Source organism: Euprymna scolopes, chromosome 28 (assembly GCF_053919585.1).
Source record: "Euprymna scolopes isolate OS-2025 chromosome 28, ASM5391958v1, whole genome shotgun sequence".
Lineage (NCBI taxonomy): Eukaryota > Metazoa > Mollusca > Cephalopoda > Sepiida > Sepiolidae > Euprymna > Euprymna scolopes.
Window position 1 is genome coordinate 66,334,800 of NC_136509.1, and position 9,132 is coordinate 66,343,931.

The 9,132-nt window shown below is 34.6% G+C and overlaps 1 pseudogene; it reads right to left on the minus strand.

The window, feature by feature from the left end:
- Positions 1–1,135: 1,135 nt before the first annotated feature.
- On the minus strand, positions 1,136–8,288 carry LOC145249410 (uncharacterized; annotated as a pseudogene).
- Positions 8,289–9,132: the final 844 nt, after the last annotated feature.

Here is a 9,132-nt window from a genome sequence, read left to right on the forward strand (position 1 = left end):
TCATTTGGTGACTCGTTTGGTGATTAATTTAGTGACTCGTTTGGTGACTCGGTTGGTGACACATTTGGTGACTCGTTTGGTAACTCATTTGGCGACTCATTTGGTGACTCATTTGGTGACTCGTTTGGTGACTCGTTTGGTGACTCATTTAGTGACTCGTTTGGTGACTTATTTGGTGACTCGTTTGATGACTCATTTGATGAGTCATTTGTTGACTCATTTAGTGACTCGTTTGGTAACTCATTTGGCGACTCATTTGGTGACTCGTTTGGTGACTCGTTTGGTGACTCATTTGGTGACTCGTTTGGTGACTCATTTAATGACTCGTTTGGTGACTCATTTGATGAGTCATTTGTTATCTTATTTAGTGACTCGCTTTGTGACTCTTTTGGTGATAAATTTAGTGACTCGTTTATTGACTCGTTAGGTGACTCGTTTGGTTACTCATTTGGTTACTCGTTTTGTGACTCGTTTGGTTACTCATTTGGTGACACGTTTGGTGACTGGTTATGTGAATCATTTGGTGAATCGTTTGGGGACTCTTTGGTTACTCGTTTTGTGACTCATTTGGTAAGTCATTTAGTGACTCGTTTGGTGACTAATTTGGTGACTCGTTTGGTGACTCGTTTGGTTACTCATTTGGTGACTCACTTGGTGACTCCTCTAGTGACTCGTTTGGTGACTAATTTTGTGACTCATTTGGTGACTAATTTGGTGACTGGTTTGGTGACTTATTTGGTGACTTATTTGGTTACTCATTTGATGACTCGTTTGTTGACTCACTTGATGACTCGTTTGGTGACTCATTTGGTGACTCGTTTGGTGACTCGTTTTGTGACTCATTTGCTTACTCTTTTAGTGACTCGTTGGGTGACTCATTAGGTGGTTCGTTAAGTGACTCATTTGATGACTCATTTAGTGACTCGTTTTGTGACTCGTTTAGTGACTCATTTGGTGACTCTTTTCGTGAATCATTTGGTGACTCATCTGGTGACTCGTTTTGTGACTCAGTTCGTGACTCATTTCTAGACTCATTTTTTGACTCGTTTGGGGACTCGTTTAGTAACTCATTTGGTGACTCGACTGGTGGTTCATTTGGTGACTCGTTTGGTGACTTATTTGGTTACTCATTTGATTACTTGTTTAGTGATTGATTTGGTGACTCATTTGGTGACTCATTTGGTGATTCGTTTTGTGACTTTTGTGGTGACTCGTTTTGTGACTCGTTTGATGACTCATTTGATGACTCGTTTGGTGACTCATTTGCTGGCTCGTTTGGTGATTCATTTAGTGACTCGTTTGATGACTAATCTGGTGACTCGTCTGGTGACTAATTTCGTGACTCATTCGGTTACTCATTTGGTGACGCATTTGGCGACTAATTTGGTTACTCGTTTGGTGACTTGTTTGGTGACTCGTTTGGTGATTTATTTGGTGACTCATTCGGTGACTTATTTGAAGACTCGTTTGGTGACCGATTTGGTGACTCGTTTGGCGACTTTTTTTGTGACTCGTTCGGTTACTCGTTTGGTGACTGATTTGATGACTCATTTAATGACTCATTTTGTGACTAATTAGGTGACTCCTTGTGTGACTCGTTTGGTGACTGATTTGGTGACTCGTTTAGTGACTCATTTGGTTCTCATTTGGTGACTCATTTGGTGACTGGTTTGGTGACTCATTTGGTAACTCATTTGATGACTCATTTGATGAGTCATTTGTTGACTAATTTAGTGACTCGTTTATTGACTCGTTTGGTGACTCGTTTGGTTACTCATTTGGTTACTCGTTTTGTGACTCGTTTGGTTACTCATTTGGTGATTCGATTGGTGACTGGTTATGTGAATCATTTGGTGAGTCGTTTGGGGACTCTTTGGGTACTCGTTTTGTGACTCATTTGGTGACTCGTTCGGTGGCGTTTGGTGACTCATTTGAAGATTCATTTGGTGATTCATTTGGTGACTCGTTTGGTTACTTGTTTGGTGACTGGTTTGGTTATTCATTTGGTGACACATTTGGTGACTCTTTTGGTGACTCTATGGGGACTCATTTGTGACTCGTTTGGTGACTAATTTGGTGATTCGTTTGCTGACTCATTTGGTGAGTCATTTGGTGATTCGGTTTTGATGTATTTAGTTACTCGTTTGGTGACATTTTTGGTGATTTATTTGGTGACTCATTGGTATAAAAGAAACAAAAAACTGATGTAATTAATATGTAAGACATCAGGGTTTTCCTTCCTTCCAATAATATGATTGTCTCGTTAAGCCATAAATACCAATGTTAGAAGCACCTTGGACAGACATCGAAAGGTACACCAGAAGCCTCATGCTAGGAACACCGGCTTCGATCATGCACATTGGTTCAGGCAAACAGTAGTAAGGGCCACTCAGCTTCTTTAAACGAATATATGCGTTTTGCAGGAGATATCAAGAAAAAAACTTGTTGCTTATGAGCGTTTTCTGTCAATTTCCTACTGAAGTAGCAATATCGAGGGATAATGAACATCGCATGCTCTTTTGTTTACTGGTTAATTCCCATAATTCTCTATTATTTCTATATGTGTCATCATGATTAATAATAATGTAAATAAAGAATGGAAATGTGACACAGTTGAAATGCAGCTTCCATTTCAACTGTGTCACATTTTCATTCTTTATTTACAGTCATTGCTGATTGCACATTGAATAATGGTAACTCATTTGGTGATTCGTGCACATTCTATTTTTTTAAATTTCTTACAACCAATCACTAGCTTCCAAATCAGACTTTTAGACGCTCTCAGTAATTAAGAAATTGGTGTTTCATTTATATGTAGATCCATCCTCCATTTTACTCCCCTCAGTTAATTTGTCATTATCCTCACTTGTATCATCTTTTATGAATTCATATTCAAATATACTCACATCTTTTTTGTTCGTTTGGCATAATGAAGAAGTTTAGAGAAATGCAACTTTCATGTCATATTTTTTAACTTTTAAGATAAGGATTGATTATTTGGATTATTTGGATTCTTCGGACTACTGTTCTGGAAATGAAATTTCTTGCATGTCTGCTAATATTTGTTCAGGTTAACTGAATGGCTTTGCTTTTTATTTTGTGGCATATTCAAATCAACTTCGTCGATTAATCTTTTGTCAACCTTTTTTTTATTAGCAACCGGATCAATAGTGGCCAGTTGCCCAGCATATCATGAATCCTGCCCCAACAAAAATCAAAATAAATGAATATAAAATAAAGAAAGTATGAATGAAACGTGTGATGGTCATGACAACAACAAACAGAAGAATGAACTAAAATACATGATAAAGATAAGTGCTTTTATTGTATAGAAATAAAATATGTCTCCAGGAAACAGCTGTTTGTTGTTGTTGTTGTTGTTGTTGTTGTTGTTGTGGTGGTGGTGGTGGTGGTGGTGCATTCTTCACTCATTTTGTATGGATCAATATCTTTTGATTATGATAGTTGTGAGAAAACACTGTCCACACACTGGGCAGTGACAAAAACTGGTTTTGATAGACGAGTCGGAAAAGGGCAGGAAACAGCTTCTCTCTTGCTTTTATAATTGTTTCCGGTGGTCTTCTGCGCATGTGTGGATTTCCTTCAAAGGGGAAGTGACATTGCCCATGTGTGCGTACTTGTGCATATATGTGAGTACATGTGTGTACGTTAGCGTGTGTGTATATGCATGTGAATGTGAGTGTATGCACGTGAACGTGAATGTATGTACGTGTGTGTACGTGCGCGTGTATGTTTGTGTGCGCGTATGTATATGACAAGAAATATGGCTTGAGATGTTTTTGTGTGAGACCAGAAAAGGCTCGCGCATATGTCGTAAAAATAAAACAAGTTTTTATTTTGATTTCGTGTCATGGAATTCCTTTGATCTGATACTTGCTTTTCAATTATCAACATTTCTACAATGGTATCCTATTGTCGTATTTTTCTAAACTCGTTAATTTAACATCTTTCTTTGCTTCAACATGATTGATGACTTTAGATTTATAATTGTATTTGCCATTCCATCATCATTTTTTTTTTTTTTTGTTTTTTTTTTTGTTTTTTCTTTTACTCTTGTTCTCTAATCTGACTTTATCATCCAACATGTTTTAACTTAGATTGTCGGACTTCCATGTTATATGAAAACAACCTGCCGATCCTGGCCAATATCTACTGCGCCCGATCTGCTGCCAGCAAGGCTTTTTTTTTTATTTTGTCAGTTGATTCTTTTGCATAAAATCTTTTTTCTACATGCAAGATGTGTTGCAAGGAGTCGTAATGTGGACTGAATTTAGTTTAATTTCAGTTAGATGAAAAGAAAATCTTTGTTAAAATTCAAAGAACCTCCGATTTTTATGAAATTTTAACGATAGGTATTATTTATCTCTTTACTGAAATTTTTTAAGATTATTTTCTTTTGGGTATTTTAATTAGTTTTCATTTGAAAATTCAAATATTTCAGATGTGCATTGATTTCGATCCATAGTAGGGCTATGCCAACAGCATATTCTTATCATTATTTTGACTTTCGAGTGTGTATCCGTTGATATCTTATATGCTTTTATATAGTGATGTGGTTCTCGGTTGATTAACTGTGTTTAACTGTGTCGGATATATACTCGAGAGTCAAAAAATGAAAAGAATATGCTGTTGTCATAGCCCTAGTCATTAGACAACGATGAAACAAGATTCTCTGAATTTCAACTTCTGCTTAAGACTCCTTAAACTTTAACTTTAAGACGTTTCCTAAAATTCAAACCATTTAATGGTTTTGGGTCAAAATGGGGATAAGAATTCTAGACGTAATGTTAAGTTTCATTATTTCTTGATTTTCATCTTCGTAAGGAGACATAAAAGTAGTGCAAAATTGTTCTATTCTGTTAAATTTTACCTATCTTAGGACGAGTATTATTTTAGTAATAAAACTAAGTAATGTCGACTACAGACAGCTAATATTATTCATACACACACACACACACACACACACACTATTCATTTTTTTTTAAATAGGTTTGTTCTGAGCAAATTAGTTTTAGTTTACAGACAACATTTAGGAACGAATTAAGTTTGACAAGCAAGGTGTTACTGTATTTTAATATAAAGTTAAGTAAATCTTGCAGAAAGGTAATCTGTTTTGTCATTGTCCTTTTTCTTTTGTTTTTACTTGTGTTTCTAATTTAATTTCTCACTGACTTTTATATTCTCTCTTTTGCATAAAACAGTAATGGGCAATCCACAGTTACTCTATATTAAATAATACTAGCCGACTAGATTCTGACCAATTTTAAAGTCGGCCTCTGGCCTTAATATTCATTCCAAACATACAACGCACGATTCTATGACCTTTTCTGATTAAAATGCATTGTCAAAGTTAAAAAGCAAACACTTGTTTCATGCAAGTGGTTCTTTTAACAAAAGCGGTATGGACCTTATAACAGTGACATTTTGTTCACATTGCTATATGGAAATTAAATTTGGCATCTCAAAATCAGCAAAGAAAATAAATTAGATATATCTGATTTCAGGTGCCTTAGAAGGATTCTAAGAATCAAATTAAGTGATCGAACTACCAACCAAGAAGTCAGAGATCGCATTAATCAACAAGTAGTATGTCAGTAATCTGAAAACGATGTCTAGGTTGGCTCGGACATAGCCTAAGATTAGTCCCATTAAGAATTGCCAACCAAGTGCTCCTATGAACTCGGATGGAAAAAGTGGGTGGAGAAGACCAAAAATGAATTGAAAAAACAACCAAGAGAAATTTGATTGCAACAAAAAGAAACTGGAGGGACGCTGTGGATTTGGCTTCAGATCAAAAATTATGGAATACTTTGACTACTTTGTGCATTGCAAGATGCAGGAGTTCCTAAGTCTAAATGAGTAAGTTATTTTAGATTCTAATTTTTTTTTTTAACTTAAAACATTGTTTAGCATTTTATAAAGAAAGAAAAAAATATTTATTTCTAGAAGCGTCCGCACATCTCTGTGTGAGGCGAGGCCCATCAGCAAAATTGATCCATACAAAAAATAAATAAAAATAAATGTCTATTGACGATAAAAGAGGTATTTTCTCATTTATAGCTGATTCTGATGAGAAGTTAAAAATCAAACTTCCAATAGACTGTAGTGCTCCTCATAGCTATATGTAGTGCATTTTGCTGAAGTCTTTCGAAAGTGTCAACAGCAGCAGCTAGGTGTATCAGAATTTTTGTAGGAATTTTTGACACCCCTAACACGAAACTGCGAATAAAATATAAAAAACTCGTAATTTCTCTTTTAAAAGTGGGTTGTTTATTTTCTTTATGGATTATACTTCCAAAATAAACTATTAAAGTTGTTTTAAAAGTAATAAAAATATTTTTTTTTTTTAAACAGTAAGGAATTTTACGAACTCAATATTTTTCAATTTTTAAACTTTAAAAATCTATCAAAATTTTTCTATTGATTCAATTTTTACAATATTTTCAGGGTCAACGTGAAATTTTATGCTCTTTCCAATAAACTGAATATAATATTTTTAGACAAACGTTTTTTTTTTTATTCACGCACCCCCCCCCATTTTCAAGTGTCTATTAAAAAGTAAATAATTAATTTATGTACCAAAGTGTTTTATATCACAAATTGAAGAAAAAAGGTCAATAAATAATATATTCAAATTTAAAAAAAAGTAGTGTTTTTTAGAAATTTACCTGTAAAGTTCGAAGTTTAAAACCTTTTTTTTTAAACCACGTTGTTTGTTTTTTCTTTTGTTTATTTTTTTAATGAAACTTTGGTCCTTGCTCCTTTAATTGAAAAACAATTAGGGCTTGAATTACATTTTTCGAGTAGTTATAAGCTTGGAAAGACAGGGGGTCGAATAATTCACGCCTCCCATTTTGAAATGTCTATTAAAAAGTAAATAATTAATTTACTCACCAAAGTGTTATATATCACAAATTGAAGAGAAAAGGTCAATAAATAATGTATTCAAATTTAAACCAAAAAAAAAGTAGTGTTTTTTAGAAATTTACCTATAAATCCGAAGTTTAAAACCTTTTTTTTTTTTAAACACGTTGTTTGTTTTTTTGTTGTTTTTTTAATGAAACCTTGGTCCTTGCTCCTTTAATTGAAAAAAAATTAGGGCTTGAATTACATTTTTCGAGGAGTTATAAGCTTGGAAAGATGGGGTGGAATTATTCACTATTTTTCACGAAATTTCTGACACACCTACAGCAGCGCTAACAATATGTAAATATTTAGTTAAATTGACAAATGAAAAATGAATAAAAACATGAATGGTTCACAACTTAGCAAGTGTTAACTCAACAACAGGATTTTGAGAACGAGATGAGAAAACATGAATTAACAAACAAAATATATTTATATCAATGATTTTACATAAATGTAAAATACGCTTTGAAAGACCAAATTTTGTTGAGAAGTTTTAAAGTTCATGAATAGTAGATACGAAATAGGCATGTATTCTTTGGAGTCGAATGAACAAAAAAAGAAAGGGGGTAGCTTATAATGCTCATTCATCTCGTCTCGCACATTGATTTCTAATCTACTACAAGACCTTCCTTATATTTCTACATTGTATTGAAGAGAGAAATTTAGAATCAATCCTGATGCCCCCCCCCCATCTATCCCCATCCCATGCAATCGGATTCTCACATTGAACAACTTGATTCTGCAGTGCACTTTCTTGTGTTGAGAATAGATTCAGAGTTTTATTTCAACCAACTCCCCTCACCTCGAAAGGCAAGTAACACTGATTCTTATTTTACTTCTTTTATTTTGATTTTTCACATGATTTCTGGATTAATCTACATTCACGCTTCCCATTTGGGGGCTGATGAAAGAGAAAATAGTTTTAGCCGACATCTCTTGGTATTTACAAATACATTCCTTGCATATAGCAATGTTTGCCGACACAGATTTAACAATAGTCGATTATAATCCTGCTTTTCTAACTCAGAACCCATCGTGTCTTCATACTTCTATTGTACTTCGTTTTTCTTGTAGTATTTTTTGCCTGAACATTGTTTTTGTCACTTCTGTTTTTTCAAGCTTCATTGGAACTTTTTTATTTAGTCTTTTATACAGTGATTATAATTGTCTGATCTTCAAAATTGTTTGTTATATTCCTCACTTTCTTTGTTCCAGCTGGTTTGACTCGTTGATACCTGATTGAAATGCAACCTTCTATTTAAGTAGCTTTTTCTAAAAACTGTAGGCTTGTGGAAACTTATTCCTGTTGACTATTTGACCCCTACCTTAGTCTTTTCAAGACTTAAGTCAATTGGCATCTCCTGCCTTTGCAATAATCATCTTTCATTCTTGTTACCTCTTTACATTAAGCGGCTTCATGCCTTGCTTGGAGAGATTTCCATAAAAAACAAAAGAAAAGTGATGTTCTAGTACTTATGAGATAAAATGAGATATGGGACGGACTAAAAACTATACTTTATAGATCAACAAGTATTTATTATAGATTTAAACCTGAACAAGAATTACTTCATTACTAGAATGTAACTAATTGCGACGCATCCGAATTCAAATGTCGGCTAGTATGGAATGCAAGGGGTTTAACTGTAGGGAAATGTGCGACTTACCTAATTAGCATGTGTGCATAATTCAACAGATCGGTCGTGGAATGAAATGAATGAAGAAGAAACAAACAAAAATGGCTGCCTTATCTCTTTATATGCCTGCAATGTGACCACCCGATATGCAAATGAGATGCTCCTGGTTGGAGATAAAAGAGGGTTGATTTTTTAGAGGGTCGTCCATTTTGAAGTTGGATTTCGAAGAAATAAGTTGAATTAGCAGAAGTACGTTGGGAGTTGAGAGAAGGTGCGTTACGTGTACAGAAGTTGGAAGTTTGGACAAAAGTGTTAACCTTACCCAGGAAATTATTGGTGTGATGGGTGGAAGAAATAAAACTCAAGTTATTGAATTATAAGCTATTTCGGCTCTCGGTGTGCAGTGACTCGAAAGGCAGAAAATGGACAGATTCGACTTTCGCTTGATACCTGAGTTTGATGGATCTACCACTGGACCGTCTGTCGTCGAATGGGTGGAAAAGGCTGAAAAGATCTGTACACTGTGCAGAATTAAAGAACCAGCCACAGTCATTCCTTTGAGGTTAAC